This window comes from Babylonia areolata, chromosome 3 (assembly GCF_041734735.1).
Source record: "Babylonia areolata isolate BAREFJ2019XMU chromosome 3, ASM4173473v1, whole genome shotgun sequence".
NCBI lineage: Eukaryota > Metazoa > Mollusca > Gastropoda > Neogastropoda > Buccinidae > Babylonia > Babylonia areolata.
This window is the reverse complement of record NC_134878.1, coordinates 22,354,202-22,371,701: the sequence shown is the minus strand read 5'-3', so window position 1 is coordinate 22,371,701 and position 17,500 is coordinate 22,354,202. Positions and strand designations below refer to the sequence as shown.

General features: G+C 45.8%; 1 protein-coding gene and 1 long non-coding RNA gene across 4 annotated transcripts in view; one reads left to right on the top strand and one right to left on the bottom strand.

Moving 5' to 3' along the window:
• LOC143279850 (uncharacterized) overlaps positions 1–7,441 on the bottom strand; it is a 20,385-nt gene extending 12,944 nt beyond the window's left edge. Inside the window, exon 1 of the long non-coding RNA XR_013054963.1 lies at positions 6,997–7,441. This is a non-coding gene — a long non-coding RNA (uncharacterized LOC143279850). The remainder of the gene's footprint in view (positions 1–6,996) is intronic.
• The window catches only part of LOC143279847 (E3 ubiquitin-protein ligase MIB1-like), a 150,452-nt gene that overhangs the window by 85,780 nt on the left and 47,172 nt on the right, over positions 1–17,500 (top strand). The gene's annotated exons all lie outside the window — the stretch shown is intronic.

Below are 17,500 nucleotides of genomic sequence, written 5' to 3'. Positions count from 1 at the left end.
GATAATGACAGTAATAAACACGATAGCAAAAATGGAGTTGCAGTGTAGAATGGATGATGATGCAAGTCGTAAATCGCATCGTGCGAGACGGGAAGCATAGCATAAATAGTACACAACACAAGACAACACATTCCCCTCATTGACCTTGTTGATCGGGAAGCATAGTATAGATAGTACACAACACAAGACAACACATTCCCCTCATTGACCTTGTTGATCGGGAAGCATAGTATAGATAGTACACAACACAAGACAACACATTCCCCTCATTGACCTTGTTGAAGGACATAGCCGATAGGTCATTAAACTCCACTAAATTACACAACACACACACACACACACAGGGGGAAAAGTATTTCGGCTTGAGAAAATGACCACCGCCATTGCCCCCATTGGCATGGTGCTTGCTCGTAACTAAGTTTCGTTCCAGCATACTGTTTAATGTGCATTCCACACCTCGCGTCATTTCTGCTTCTGTGTGTGTGTGTGAGTGTGCGTGCGTGTGTGTGTGTGTGTGTTTGCAGCATATTCACGACAGAAAACACCATGCACGCACACAAGATGCCCGTTGTCGTATTGAAAAGTAGAGGAGAGGATGGAATAGGTGGGAAGGAAGGTAAAAGTGGTGGGGGTTGGGTGGGAGAGGGGTGAATTAAACAAAAAGAACAAAAGAGGAGGGGGTGGGGGGGAGCACAAGAAAAGAGAAGGAAAGAAACATAAATCACAAGTTCCAGTGGTTGCCTTTTATTTTATTTTATTTTATTTTATTCTGTTATTTAGTCCAAAGACCTGTCTCTCTGTTTCCTCCATTACTAAATATACCAAGGGAAGGGAAGTTATTGGTGCCAACGTGGCTGTGTGCTGTATAGCAGGGGGGGGGGGGGGTAATAGTAAGAGAGGAGATGTGTAGGGGGACGGAGAGGGGTGGGGGGGGGGGGGGGGGAGTGGGCTGTGTCAGTGACACTTTACTGGCAACTATTTTTAGTTCGCGTGGGGGGGTCGGGGAAGGAGGGGTTGGGGGTGGAGGAAGGGCGTTATTTTCAGTGGGCTGCAGCTGCTGCTCGTGTGTGATTGTGTTCAGCACACTAAACACTACATGTCTGTGAGCTTGGTACACACAACTGCTGCTGCTGCTTGGTATGTGTGCCACACACTGCTTGAGTGTGTTCTCTGATGATGGTGGTGTTTGTGGGAAGCGAGTGAAAGGGGATGGGCGGAGAGAGAGAGAGAGAGAGAGAGTGAGAGAGAGTGGAGGAGAGATGGGGCGTGGGGGGCGGAAGCAAAGTCATACAAGCGTACTAGTAATACAGGCTTTTTTGGTGGGAGGTTAGCAGAGGCGTTAACGTTGATATATGATGATGACGATGATAATGATTATCATCATCATTTTATCTTCCCCCCCCCCCCCCCTTTTTTTGTGACAAACCCATAGGCAGTTATTGTTTTGAGTTGGTCTCTCCGGAGACCCCACCTTCTTTCTTTCCCACTACGACCGCCCTCACTCCTTTTTGGTTTTGTTTGTTTCTTGAATGATCAGTGTATTTGTTCTTTTGCTGCGTGTTTGCTGTTTAATTGAGAAAAAGCCCGTACGTTAATGTAGTAGGAGTACAAGGTGAGTGTGTGTGTGTGTGTGTGTGTGTGTGTGTGTGTGTGTGTGTGTAGAAATCGAAACTCATACTCATCCTTCAGGAAAAAAACAACAACCCAGAAGTATGGAAGCAAGCGTCAGAACCAAGGTTTGAACGCTGAAGAGGGGAGAACGGGAGAGAGAGAGATAAGAAGGGGGCAGGGAGAAACAGAAAGACAGATAAATGCACACACACACACACACACACACACACACACACACACACACACAGAGAGAGAGAGAGAGAGAGAGAGTAATCTGTCAAACATGGGGGAGGTAGGCATACCGCTAAACGCTTGCAGTCGAGCGTGCAGATCTGGCAGTAAGTCTCGGTGATAAGTCAGCATTGAACAGAGAACCTGTGGATGATGGAACACGCAGACAGCCCTCGACCCGTGCTTTTAATGTCAGCATGGAAGAAGGTGGTTATCACCACGACTGATCGATCACTCAGCGTGCCAGTAGTTCCCCAGCTGGAGAGTAGGTAAAAGTACCCTCAGCTGATCGAAGATCGCTATCAGGTGGAAGACACAGCACAGGGCTTATTATTTATCAAGACAGCGCCTGCATGGTCTTCCTTCTCTTGAGGGCAAAGACTCTGAACATAGTTGTTAGTGTCTGTGGCTGAGGGCCTGTTCTCATTTTGACTGGTGTACTGTTAATTACACAGCCTCTGTGATAACACCAGGGGTTGTGGAGATTGTTGCCAGGCGTGCGTTGTTCTGATAGAGAGAGAGAGGGGGTGGGGGGTTACAGAAGGAGAGAGAGAGAGAGAGAGTGGGTGCAGGTGTGGACGTGGACGTGCTTGCGTGCGTGTCTGCCTGTGACTTGTCTGTGTCTGTAGAAAAAGGAAGTGTGTTTGTGACTAAATAAGGACAGAACTGTAAAAACCTTCCATTCAGTGGATACCAGTGTTAGTGGAAGGTGTACCCGTGTGTGTATGTTTGGGGGGAGGGCGGGGGGTGCCATAACGGAAAAATCAAACTGCTGGCGTGACGACTTTTTCAATTTTGTTCCTCTTCTTTTCAAAAGCTTTTTTCAGTGCCGTGTTTATGGATGGTTAAACTTTGGGAATTGTTGTGACTGATGTGTCGGGGGGAAAAAAGTGCATCTGTGTCAAAATGGTCTGCACAAGAAAGTGAAAGAATAAATGAGACACGATTTTCAGCTGTTTGCACTAATCATCCTAAGGCTCTGAAACAGTATATATGTATATATAAAACAGCTTCATTTTTTATTTACTTTATTAGCTGCTCTGAATTACTGTTTAGCTCATATTAAATGCTTAAGGAGTTCAGGTTGAATAGAATAATTATTAATATATCATCTCTCAGCCAAGAAGAAAAAGAGAAGTTAAAATCGTATGGTACGTATTCATATCTTTCGAAAATAATAAACGTTAGTTTCAGTCCCTCAGAAGTCAGTGGAAGTAAGATATTTAAAGTTGATGTCTATCAATATTGGGGCTTGGGGAAATGAGTGGAAGGTGGGGGGGGGATGGAGGGACAGCACATGAAGAGAAGATCATACCTCTGTGTGTGTGTGTGTGTGTGTGTGTGTGTAGGTGGGGGAGAAGGGAGAATTGGAAGAGGTAGTTGTACGGAATCTGTCGCTTGAAGTTGAACTCGGCTTTCCTCTTAACATGAGTGTTGAGAGTTCACTTGAACTGAAGAAGAATGTTTCATGCCGAGCTTCGTCGGGTTCTGTCATTTGAAAAAAAGAGTTACGCACCGAGCGCCTGGTCGAGCCGAAAGGCTTGCGCTCGGCTCACCACCCCCAACCCTCCTTTCCCAAAGTGCGGCCAAAGAAAAACGGTGTCTTTTAGCGTTTCAGTCCGGCCGTTGACCTGCATACTTGAGTGTTCACACATCTCAGCGAGTCCTTACAGCTGACTTGGAAATCAAAGCCAACAGGAAACCCCACCCCACCCCACCCCCAAAAAGTCCCACGTTTTCGCAACCATTTTTGAAATAAACTATTCACTTTTTTTACCAGCAGCATCCGCTCTGTTTTTTGACAAGATTTTGAAAACTGTTGTACTGCGAAAGGATTCCCACTTGCTTTTTGGGTGTCAGACAAAGGGACACAACTTCAAGCCATCGCTGATCCACGCTTTCTGTTCGCTTGCATACTGGTGAATGAGAAGTATAGAGAAATGAAAACAGTAATAATAATAATTATTATTATTATTATGATAATAACAGTAATGATGAGGATGAGAAGACGAAGCAGCATGAACGCTTATTCAGCCCTTTTTCCCCAAATCAGTAGAGGTCAAAGTGTTTTTCATACATGTGCAAAACTCATTGACTGTAAATGACAGAATTAAGAGAAGAAAAAAAATTGCATTCAGAATGCAAAGACTGAAGCAGAAACAGAGCACACAAACTTCATTTAAAATGTTAGACATGGTAATAGAAAATAAAAGACTGAATAAGTGAATGAATTATAATTGCCTTTTGTCCGAGACATGCTAACAGGAAATAAAAGACCAAATAAGTGAATGAATATCGATGCCTTATGTCCGTTGTCATATCTCCGGCAGTACTTTAATGGACATGATTTTTTTTTTCCAGTTAATTTTGTTGTATGTATACATTATATACACCAGTCATAACAATTACGTAAGAACAAGACGCCGGAAGTTGCTGCCCACCCCCCACCAACACCCCTTCTGCTTTTCTTTCTACTCTCTCCTCCTTCCAGACAAAAGGTAAATCGGTTCTGCAATTATCTCACCGTACCGGCAGCACAGATAGAGAGAGCTTACTGTGCGTTGTGCGAGGTGCATTGAGGGCTGGCTACTGCGCAATGAGAATCCTAGCGAATGCGTAGAAGAAGAAGAAGAAGAAGAGGAAGAAAGACTGATAGATACGCGTACGTATTGGAAATGAAAATAGACGCATAACAGATCATTTGAGGCACCGAGTGACCTGCGACATACGTGTGTTTGGCATTTCCCCCTTTAAAAAAAAAAAAAAAATTGTTTCTGTGTGTGTGTGTGTGTGTGTGTGTTCAGTCTCGGTTTTTGCAGACAGTGTTTCGTCAGAGCGATTACGAGATGTGGGTTGTTTATTTGCTCCTCTTCTAGTGTACGTCAAAGCATAAAGCTCGAAACCAGAATTTGTAAAGAAAAAAAGAAAACATCTCTGTCTCTCTCTCTCCCTCTTGCCTTCCTAACCTGCACCCCCCCCACCCCCCCACCCCCCACCCCTGGCCTCCCACCCCCGGCCCATTTCTCTCTCTCTCTCTCTCTCTCTCCCCGCTCAAATGCGAACGAAGGGAAGCACAGTACACGATATTCTGGCAGTGAGAACGGCGAAACGTGTGGGTGTTGGCACTGAGTGAGATGAGGAGGGGGTGTGGGGCGAGGCGCCGAGTGGAGAGTGAGGGGGGGGGGGGGGGGGGGGGGGGTAAGCGGAATGAGTCATGAAAGACAGCCCCACAGACAGACATACAGACACATACAGTGCGCGCGCGCGCACACACACACACACGCACACACACAAAGTAAAGGACGCACAGGGCGAGCTCACAGCCACTTGTTGCACACACACACACACACACACGTAGCAGCAGCACAGCGTCGAACACCTCTCAACTGCAAGTAACTGGCGACCCTGTCAGTGTGTCCGTTTTTCAGTCTGTCTGTCTCGTTCTGCCACGCCGTCATTTCCTCTGTACCACCAACCCTTATTACATTGTGCCCACACACTTGTCCACTTGTGTCCTAGCTCTTACTTTTCGTCTACTTTTTCTTTTTTTTTTGTTAAAAAAAAAAAAGAAAAAAAGATTGGGGTGTGGGTGAGGGTGTGGACTATAAAACAAGCAAACCAAAAACAAACAAAAAAACCGGCAACCCCCCCCCCCCCCCCCCCCCCCCAAAAAAAAAAAAAAAAAAAAACCGTAAGAAGACCTGTAGAACATGTCTGACAGTATTCGGTAGACCCGAGTTCCAATACGATTTCTGTGTATTTTGCCGTGCATAGTGTTTCATTGTGACACAACATTCGCCCTCCCAAGGGGAAAAAAAATACAGGGGAGTGTGGTTAAGATTAAATAAAGTAAGACTGTGAATTCATTGAGCGCCAACCAGCGTCAGTGCCCTTTTTTTTCATTTGAGGAAGGCAACAGTGAGAATTGAGGTAGTATTTGCAGAATTGGTAGTTGTACAAAAATTTAAAAAAATAAAATAAAATAAAAAGAAAAGTCCAAGCCATTTAAAAGTGGGGACAGTGATAGCTTGGAGAAGAAGGGAACATTGCCGGCAGAATGAAGACAAATGGATGAGGGCCCGGGGTTCATTAAACAAATTTACCATTACTTTGTTAGTGTATGTGGCGTATGTACACGTTTTAATTTTTTTTTTTTTCCCGTCTGCTGTTGACTAGTACTCGGGTATAGAGTTGAGGGTGTTGACTTCAGTTATCAATCACCACCACACCACACCACACCACACCGTCCACCACTAGCTAGCTAGCTGAACTGCCGCTCGGTGTTCCCACACTCCAAAATACCGTCCACATTCTCTTCTGGCGTTCACAGGAAATGGAGGGTTGGGTTGTTGGTACGTCGTGTTCGTGATGACTTGAATGTCAGTCATTTCCTGACCAAATAAAAACTGCTCCATAACCACGCTGAAGGAGAAACCGTCAGATTCTTTTATGATGAGCGGGGAGAGGAAATAGTTTTAAGAACTTAAAATTATTTGTATTTTAAACGGTGAAGGGTACAAGTATGGCTGTAGAAGTAGGTTTGTGTGTCGCAGTTGTTGTTATTGTTGTTGGCGGAGGTGAAAGGCAGTTATACAGAGAAGTGGTTGGAAGAGAGGGGTGGAAAGGGATGGCGCAACAGCTGACGACGGGGAACTGTAGCGAGCAAAGCTAGCTGGTGGTGTGTGTGTTGCCTCGCTCGAAAACACCGTCCGCTACAGGAAACCACAGGATAAACTTGCTCCCCCTTCTCCCTACATCTCTGATCCCCCTCCCCCCAACCTCCTCTATCTGCACGGCATCCTCCTTTTCCTTCACGGCTCACAAAGATAAGATGTTGGGAAGGGGGGGGGGGGGCGAGGGGGGTAGCATTGGAAGAGGTTAGCTGCTGTTGATGCACAGTGAAAACCGAAACGCAAGGCACTGAGGCAGCGGTATAGAGAGAGGGGCAGAAAGAGCAAGAGCTGTGGCGCGACCCGGTGAAACAGACACAGGGAGAGAGAGAGAGAGAGATGGGAGGAGAGAGTAGGTGTCTATATTGACTTCTCCCCTCCTCCCAGACACGAAATTTCAGCCAGACACGACAAAGAAATTTAAGGAGAGAGAGAGAGAGAGAGAAAGGGGGAAAAAAAAAAAAAAAAAGAGCAGCTCACTCACCTTGTCTCTGAACGTCTCTTCATTCACATAGCGCACACTACAACACAACACGACTGCCCCCCTACACACCTAATACATCCTGTTTTCGTGGAGTCGCCGGCGACAAGCTAGGCGAGACGACCACCACCACCACCACCACCACCGCTGCCGCTACCACTACTACCACTTCCAGCACGACTGCACAGTGTCAAGAGAAAGTGACGGTGGTATAAGAGGGGAAAAGAGAAGGAAAAAATAAGTAGGAAGTGTGATGGCTATGTTGATGTCAACAATTTAGAGTGCTGGTGGCAGGAGAGTGAGAGAGAGAGGAGCGAGGAGAGGAGGAGGTGGTGGAGGAGGAGCGATGCCTGGAGGAATCAGACGTCAGGGTATTGACCGCTTTCCCCTGGAGACGTGAGAGAAGAGAGAGAGAGGGAGACATGGAGAGAGAAAAATGTGTGTCCCAAAAACCAGGCCGGCACCGAGGGAAAGGCTAGGGAAGAGTAGCCACGATCACAAGACACTAGACACAGAAATAGGGGGATGGGTGGGGTGAAGGGGGTGGGGAGAGTCACATGGGGGGCGGGGGAGGAGGGGATGGGGGACAGAAATCAATGGACACGATGCTGCTGCTACTGCTTGCTGTGGCGGAGATGGGAGGGAGGGAGGGAGCTGGTTCCTCGTCACATAGGGAGGGGGAGGTGGGGATGGGGGAATGGGAGGAGGACAGGGGGTGGGGGGTGTGGGGGTAGAGATGCGCGTGCGGAACTGATGATCCATACGGGTGGGTGGTCACCACTGCTGGAAGCGCCAGTCTGTTGCACTTGACCCGTGTGACGTGTCCGCCACGACGGCGACGACAAGAAACAGGAGCACGTTGACACACTTCTCTCTCTGCCCCACGCAGCCAGCTAGCTCTCTCTCTCTCTCTCTCTCTCTCTCTCTCTGTCTAATTTGTCTGTCTCTTGTGTCGCTGTTCGTTCCAGTTCCCATGTAGAGTGGCAAGCCACTTACTTGTTTGCTGGTAAGCAGTGGTGGTAGGAGTCCGGTAGTGTGTGTGTGTGTGTGTGTGTGTGTGTGTGTGTGTGTGTGTGTGTGTGTGTGCTCGGCTACATCTCCATGTGAAGTAGTCGTGTTCCGGCTATTGTACTCCCATAGCTTCGCATGACATACGTCGTGGAAATGTCGCCTGCCTCTCTGTCTGCACCCCACCCCCCTCTTTCTCTCTCTCTCTCTCTCTTTCTTTGACTCTATCTTCACCCTTCTCTCCCTCTCCTCCATCCCTCCACCATGGACCATTGTCTCTCTGAAATTGGGCACAACCTCTTATTGAAAGGGGTTTAGTTTCAATGAATACTGGCCAAAACCCAGCTTTTATAATCATTTGGACGTTTGATGCTCTCTTTGTTCCCTCGTTGTTGTTGTTGATGATGATGTCCAACAGAGCAATTTCGAAAAGAAATGTGCTAATTAACGACAACCTTGAAAGAGTTGCCTAAACTCGTGTACACCCCCCCCCCCCCCCCCCCTCACCCTTTTTACACTATGGTATTTGTTCGCTCCCTCCACATTAGTCCACGCCCGGTGCGTTTTTATGTGTAATAACAACTTAATTGGACAAGTGGACTCCGTTCTGTCACACATGGTGACTGTTGGACCTTCGAAACAGAACGGACCATTTCAACGGCGTCGAGCTGTAGTGTTGTTGGGTTGTTGTTTTTGTGTGTTTTTGTTGTTGTTGTTTTTTTAATGTATCGCCAGTTAAGAGAGAATTTAAAGACCCGTAGTTCGTGGCGGATGGGCGTCACACTTCGTCAGCGATCTGATAATAATAAATCATGGTGAGTGTGCTGAAAAACTCGCTGTTATCACTAGTCACTTGCTGTATATCACTGACTTAAATAACAAATGGTAGTTTTGTAGAACTGAGAAGCCAGCAAGGAGTCCCCCTACGGAACGCCAGACGGACCTATCACCCGGACAGACATCCAGGACTCAACCCTTCGAACAAAGCAGCCTTCACCAAACCAAGACCATAGACATATAATATTATAGTGTAAACATATATCTCTGTGACCAAGACCCAAGCCTTCAACAACTTGACCTGTAGTTCGCGAGCTCGCAGGTCGTTAACCTCAGCTCTGCTTGAAGTACAAGCTTCACTCAGTCAGTGAGGAAGAGGTGGCGGTTGCATGGTATAGATACAGACATTGCTCAGTTGATATCACTAACCGGATCGAAATAGACGACGATGTTTGTGTAGTACAGACACACTGTGTTGTGTATACAGCTCTGCGGTGATGATGACCTCAGAGACATCACTCCATGCAGACAGCAAAAACTGGAGTGAGATGAAGTTGTCTGGAGGTTAATCTGAGCACCATGACATTCTGAAAATAAATGGGAATTGGTGAGCCAGTGGACAGTGTAGTGTGGAACTACCGCATATCGTGCGCCGCAAACAATGATATGATTTCACTCAAGATGGCAACACATATCACAAACACGGTAATAGAAAAGACATGTTTGAAATTGGACAGTCCGCTGTTTTTGATCATGACGCTTCCATTAGGGAAGCAATGGAAGTTGGCCTTGTAGTTTTCTCTTTCCCATGGATGTACCACGAGCATTACAGTTATTATGTCTTTGACAGTTGGCTGATCGTGTTGTTTGTTCTTCGAACAAAGACGACGGCGGATCCGAGGATGGGAGAAAAAAAGGAAAAGAAAGAAAGAAAGATGACACGATGACGGGGATGTGGTCCTGTTGTTGTTTCCAACAGGAGCAGCCAGGCTGCTGCAGGCAGGGGGGGAAGGGGTGTGGAAGTGGGGGTAGGGATTGGGTACTGGGGGTGGGGGGGGGAGGAGAGGGGGGGGGGGGGTTACCCAGTCGATAGAGACTTGCCTGGTTGCATGATTAGGAGAGGCCAGTCAATGGCCAGACGCCGTTACCTCCATCACCACTGATCGCTGTGACGGTGACGACGGGTTGTATTGGTGATGATGATGGTGATGATGATGATGGGGAGACTCAGTACTGTCTGGATGGGTGGAATCGCTCGATCTGTCTGTCAGGCTGAGGGCTTCGCCACGCTGACTGCGATGGCAGCCTCTGTATTTCTGGAGGGAGGTATGGGCGGGGTGGGGTGGGGTGGGGGCTTGGGGGGTACGTTACCATCAGTTCTCAAGCACTTTGCTTTTTCCTGTACGGATATGACAGCAGTGTACATCACTAACCCACTTACGGTGCTGGCAGTGGTAGGAGCAGAAGAAGAAGAAGTACTTGAGCACGACATAAACTGTTAGCTTGTTATTGCTTTGCTGTTTATGTGTACGTGTTTTATGCGTTTTTTCGGGATTTTTTTTTCCAAATAAAGATTTGTTTAAACCAAGAAGAAGATACTGGTAGTAGTGGCCGTGGTGATAACTGAACAAAGCTATCAAACGAGGAATGGTGACAGGTGATGTTAGCCGTGACCCACAGTGCACATTGATGGTTGGTAACTGAACAGGGAAATGGATTATGTCCATGGCGATTTGAGCAGTAATCTTGTATTCCAGTGTAATTGTGCACAAAGGTTACTTGCGATGAAAATATTTCAGTGCTACAGCAGACGGTAAAAGCATTGGGGAGTGAGAACGTCAGTGGCCTTCTGTGGACGATAAACGCCTTGAGGATAGAGACTAAAAGTTGTTTGCGAAAGAAGTGCATCTCTTGCTTCCAGTATGTGGTACAATGCAAACAGGCGACCTCCTCCTCCTCTTCCCATAACTCTGAAAAGATTCATTGGTGCGCCGCACAAAAGAGTCGTTCACCAGACTCCTAGATTTGTCGATTGACACAAACAGGTGCTGGGTTTGGAATAAGTCCATGACCGAGGAGATATCGAGGTTTAGAACGAACTTAAAACAACTGTTCAGCATACCAGCCGCCTCCAAATATAAAAAAAAAAACAAGAAGAATTAAAAGAAAATGAAAAGAAAGGAAAGGAACGCACGCACAAACAAACCAAAAAAACACACACAAAAACAAAACAAAACAAAACAAACAAAAAACAGAAAAAGTAGCATCTTGAATCGGAATCCGATGGGAAACTTTTCCTTGCTTGCTGTGGCTGATAGGCTGACATGAAGTGAAACGTGTTGGTGATAGTCGGACGACGTTAACATCCACGTACTACTCACTGGTGCATCCAGTCTAGCGTGGTGCCCGCCAGACAGACAGACAGAAGCCTGGCGGTGAAAGATGATGACTGATGTCAATAGTGGTGCTGGCGTGACACATTAGGGACCGCTGTCTTGACAGATAGGTCACGGCCATGATAGTTCTATCCCATGAGAGGGCACCACCTGAAGCTTACGATTAGCGAGCGAGCCAACTAAACTGCTGGGGCGTCAGTTCGTGTCTTGCAATGCTGGTGACCAGTCAGTAGCTTCACGGCAGCCCGCGTTATTCTGTACGATGAAGTCTCGTATTGCCTTTCAGATATACCAATAGGATAGTTTAAACCCTATGACAACGCCAAGAGGAGGGTAGTTTTCCCTGTGTTGTTTGGTTTCTTCGGATTCGTCACAGGAGAATTCCCAGCAGACAGCTGCCCTCTGCTTTATTTTTTTTTTTTTAGAAATGGGATTGATCCGATGTTATCAGGCGTGCGGGGCACACGCATTCTTTTGACTTCGTTTTTTATTAAACGCGTTCACAACATCCGAAAAATAGAAGGAAAGCCGTGCGAAAACGTAAAAAAAACCTTTTAAATTTTTTTTTAATCGGTTTATACACTAAAGAAGTCACTGAAATCGCAGGAGGTAAAAATTTTCGTGGTTGCATCCACAAATGAAACCACACACAAAAAAGAAAAAGAAACGGGATTCCCCCCCCCCCCCCCCACACACACACACACCACTCCCCACACCATCATCATAACGTCAGCTTTGCTCTAAACAAAACGATCGGTAGATTTATAGATCGACTAAATTAGTGGTTAATTGGTTGAGATCCATACTGGAGATAGAAATTCCCGCTCGCTTACAGCCTGACCCTGAACAGAATGGAGCGAACAGTTGAAACGATGACACTGAATAAGAGTTGAGTTGTCGAACTAAACAGCCAACAGGGACACCTAAACAGAAACGATGTACTGGGTTGGAGAATTGTTTATAAAAACGGTGACAGCGCATAGCTGACGTTTTAGTTAGCTCCTCGGTGTGTGTGTGACATTTCGCAGTGACAGTTGGTGGGGACTGGAAGATGTAGACGGGGGCGAGATGGGATATCTGGCATGGTCAAAAAACTTCATGATTAGATTCGCAGTATATACATATAACAACTAAATTGGAACACCATCATTCCCCCCCCCCCCCCCCCCCCCCCCCCCCCCCGCTCTCCACATCGGCTTGGTTCAGACTCGTGCTGAACTCAACCCTCCTGCCAGTCAAGTTATGTGTGCGTGTGGGAGGGGAGGGGGGGGGGAGGATCCGGGGTAAAGGGTGGGGAGGGGTGTAGGAGGGATCGTTAGTGTCAAAGTGTCACTCAAATTGGTACAGGTCGTGCGCTGACGAAGTTAAAAGCGGACAAGGACGGGGGGTTGGTTTGTGAGCTTCCTTATTATTCTTCTTCAGATCACACAGACACAGAAGGCTTGAGCCGACTTTTTTGTCCGGAGAAAGAAAGAGAGAAAACGGTTACAGTATCGTCTGGTGGTACACAGTACGACACAGTAGGTACGTTTACGATCTGGTACCATGCAGTACTGTACCGTGGCTGCGAATCCATTATTGTTAGGTAAATCGTCTTAAAAAAAAAAATAAAAATAAAAAAGGGGGGGGGGGTGGGGGTCCCCGGGAGGGTGAGGGAGAAAAAAAAAAAAGGAAAATGCATTTTAAGCATTGGTAGCGTTCATTGAAAAAGTACTTTTACTCTTTGAAATATTAAAAATTAATGTCAAACTCGTAACGGCATGGTAATGATTTTTTAAACGGATGTTTTCGCCATTTTGTTCAGGTTTGAAGAGACAAAAGACAACAGCGAGCTATTGAATTTTTAATTTTGACAGGAGAGAGAGAGGGGGGGGGCGAGAGAGAGAGAGAGAGAGAGATTTACCATGTTTTTAAACGTCATTCAGCCGTGGTGAGATGGCCCTCACGGTCGGCTGGGCCAAGAGACGGCATGATTGACGACAGCTTTCACCTTTTGACCAGCCCAAGACCTGGGCTGTCACTCCAGGTGATAAGCAAAGTGACGGATTGGCCAGTACAGGTATAGTAATGCGGTGGTACGGATTTTATGTGGCGCGCATGACTTGTACTGACTGATACCTGCCTGCCCTATGTATTTTTATCCTTTGAGGGGGTTCCTTTTTTTTATATTTTTATATAAGATTTTCTTGTTGTCCTGTTCATCGATATCTGTGTTGTATTGGGACATGTTCCAAATGAAATACTGTAAACCGAGAGGGTTCCTCCAAAGACACCAGGGCCAGGTTGCATGAGGCGATCTTTGCAGTGCTCAGTGTTGAGAATGTTCCGAAGTATGTGGAATTAACATGGAGTTCGGAATATTCTGAACGATAACCAGACTTAGCACTGCTAAAAGTTCGCTCGTGCAACCCACCCTAGGCCTTGAACAAAACCTAACGAGATTCCCCGCCCCCCCCCCCCCCTCCCAATATGTCGTTAAACTATATTTCAAGGAGGGTGCCTCATATGACCAAATATATATGTCTAGCTGAATATAGACCAGTGTTGATCGGTAAAGAGTTTCACGTGACAATATATATATATATATATATATATATATATATATATATAGTTTAGTATCATAGACAGGATGCAAATTCATGTCGATGCGCAGTGGCATGGGCAGTAGCCATACCATGCGGATACCGTCCGTAGTAGTGACTGTTCCTTCAGACAGAAGTCAGGAAATAGATACTGTGATAAAACAAGAGTGGGCAATAATGAGTGTTCTGCTGACATCCGTCTTCGTGGAGAAACCAGGATTCGGCAGTGTTTCCTGTCGACGTGGAAGCAAGCAACGATGTAGTTTTCCAAGTTGAGGTAGGCGGTCGAGTTCTTGCTAAGACGTACCCACTTCTTGGTCGTGCATTCCTGTATGTATGTAAGGGATGTTAAGGGTGTGTGTGTGTGTGTGTGTGTGAGAGAGAGAGAGAGTTGAGTTTATTTATGTTTATATGTGGACGAGCACACATAGAGCGCTGACGCACTCGCTCTGACGCCATGGAAAGTACACTTCCTTGAGCGCGCACCTCTTCTCCCCCCCCCCCTCCCCTCCACACAAGTATGATTTGCAATAGAGAGGAAAAAAATGCAAACACTGAGCCCAGTGAGTGCATAAATAAATAAATAACAAATTCAAACGACAGCATTATAGACGTATAAAAATGAATGAATGAATTACACAGTTACACCCCTCTACCCACCAGAAAAAAAAATGTTGAAGTGAGTTAATAAATAATGAATACATTCTTTACTTCATATCGAAATCGACTCGCCCCTCACCTTTCCCCCAACACCCCCACACCCCTGAAAAAAAAAATGTATGCATCAGTATGTTCATAAATATTGTCCAGACGACTGAAATTAACGGTCGAGTTACGAAAGTGAATGAATGAATAAAACAGCAACGTCATCCGTCCTGGTCAACAAACAAATCAAGACGGCTGGAATGAGTGGAATGAGAGAAAATGCCGCATGACTTACGGATCGTGGGTGGTGGTGGTGAGTAACCGGTTTCACTTGCGTCTCAGCCCTTCGGTGATGCGAAAGGCGACAGATGATGACGGCAGCTCACGATTTTTTTTTTTTTTTTTTTTTTAAGGAACAGTAGATTTATACTTTCCACTTGTTTCAGCTGACTGACTGACTGACTGACTTGACACAGCAGCGCGGAGTTGACTTTACCGTTAGTTAGTCACAGTCGTCGCGCCGCCGGTGAAACGTTCCTGCAACACCACCACCCCCAGGCAGTTTTTCTACCCCGGCTCCCCTTCCTGGGAGAGACTCCTACGATCAGTCAGTCTTAATGTCCGCAACATACAAAGAAAATTGGCTTGTGGGCGACAAGATAGTATGAGAGTACAATAATACAGTAGTCACAGCCATTCAAAAGTCCAAATGTGTGAATAATACGCCGGGCCCGCGTCTACTCCATGGAAATGATTAACACAGATATTTTCACATATCCCCAAGAATGTATTTGTGCATGGGTTTGCTTTTATTGATAGCTATCCCTGTTGTCATTTCTGTCCATGGACATGAGTTTGCATGTAAAAGTTGACCAGGGGGTAATATGATATTTTGTTTATTAACTTTTAAGGAACGAAAGAACGCTACCGGAACTCTCTTCGTGCTGTATTACAAGCGGCGACCACTGACTTGCTCGGGGGTATAATTCGGACTGAATTGAGCCTTCAGGTCAATGATATCAACGTACACTGACTGAATGACCTTAAGATCGAGATGGGATGTGTGGCCATGCCATGTGTATTGGATTTGAAGAGATATGAACTTAAAGCCCTCAGTTGAACACACTTATGATTTTTTTTTGTCTCGCGTCGTTTTGTTGTGTTTTGTTTTGGCTTCTTCTTCTTCTTCTTCTTCTTCTTCTAATGAGAAGGGGAAGCCGGGGCATGAGTCTGGAATGGCACCACGAACGTTTCTGTTACAGGTGTTTCACATGAATTTTTGTTTTAAAAAAAAGTCATGTCTCTGCTCATACGTAAGAACAATAGTAAACCAATGAATGATTAGATAACGAAAGACGTAAATTATAAAAAGTTAACCAAATAAACTAATAAATATTTGCATGGGCAAACAGTGACTGATCTCCCGGGGTTTAAAATTTAGGAGGGGGGGGGTGGATCAGGGGGGGGGGGGTTGTAGTTTCATTGTTGTCCGCCACACGTCCAACTGGTACCGTCACCAGTGTATGTCATTGAGCATGGCTATATCGGGGTGTGGATGTGTGTGTGTGTGTGTGTGTGTGTGTGTGTGTGTGCCGGGGGGTGAGAGAGAGAGGACGACGATCAAGGAAATAGCCCTCTGGATGAGCAATTAGTCAAATGCCACCCCGGAGGTTTTTACTCGTCATTATTTTGGCAGTTATGAGCACTACGAACCAACCGCCGGGCATCACAGGGAAAGAATGAGTGAGGGGGCGGAGAGAGAAAGGGAGACTGACTGACATGGCCATAGTGCGCGCGTACACACACACACACACACACACACACACACACACACACACACTCACTCTCTCTCTCTCTCTCTCTCTCTCTCTCTCTCTCTCTCTCTCTCTCTCTCTCTCTCTCTCTTCGGAAAGGAGAGGAGTGGACGTTGTTACTTGGAGAGATGGAGCGTTTTACTTCCCGAACCTCAACCATTGGACATTCTTCATCACAAATGCGGACAGTCGGTCAAGGCAGTACGGTGTGAAGAAAGTAAATGGTCAGTGTTAAAGGTCCCAAGCCCTGTACATGAATATTCATATCCCCTGTGTCCAGCAGGGCTCTCAGCACAGGAAGACGGGACCCAGTGCAACGCCGTTCCGCCGTTCTATTTACCCTTTCTTTGCCGAAGCCAGGTATCCATCCATTCACTCAGTACCAAGGGAGGCAGAGTGGTTAACTCGCTTTATCTGCCCATACAGTGTCCTTGAGTGTCCGGGTTCCCGTTCTCACCCTTTCTTCCAAGTTTGCCGACTGGAAAATAAAACTTGAGAGTCTAGTCATTCGGAGAAGACGAAATAAACGAGGAAATGAATGACAAAAACGAAAACAGAAAAAAATAAGTGAGCAAAATGAATGAAAACCGATATTTGCTTTTTTTTTAAGGAAAAAAAGAAGATAAAACGAAAGAAACAAAAATCGAAAAAAGCTTCTTCTTTTTTTTCTTTCCCCAATCAATTCGTGCTTCTGTCTAGTCATTCGGACAAGACGAAATAAACGAGGAAATACATGAGAAAAACGAAAACAGATGAAATAAGTGAGCAAAATGAATGAAAACCGATATTTGATTTTTTTTTTTTTTTTTTTTTTTTTTTTTTTTTAAGAAAAAAAAACAACGAAGATAGAATGAAAGAAACAAAAATCGAAAAAAGCTGCTTCTTTTTTGTTTTGTTTTTCAATCAATTCGTGCTTCTGTCTAGTCATTCGGACAAGACGAAATAAACGAGGAAATAAATGAGAAAAACGAAAACAGATGAAATAAGTGAGCAAAATGAATGAAAACCGATATTTTTTTTAAGAAGATTGAAACAAAAATCGAAAAAAACTTCTTTTTTTTCCAATCAATTCGTGCTTCTGTTGTGTGGTGTAGCGTTTCACCACCACCACCACCATGATGGCTGGTTTAAGCGGCTGGGTTTTTTTTGTTTTTGTTTTTTTTTGGGGGGGGGGGGGGGGTTGGTTTGTCTTGTGCCGGAGGTAGTATTGCAGGTAGCAGGCAAAACGGTGCCGCCCCACCCCAACCATATTCCCCAGTCAGTGTTTGAGTTGCATTTCCAAAAG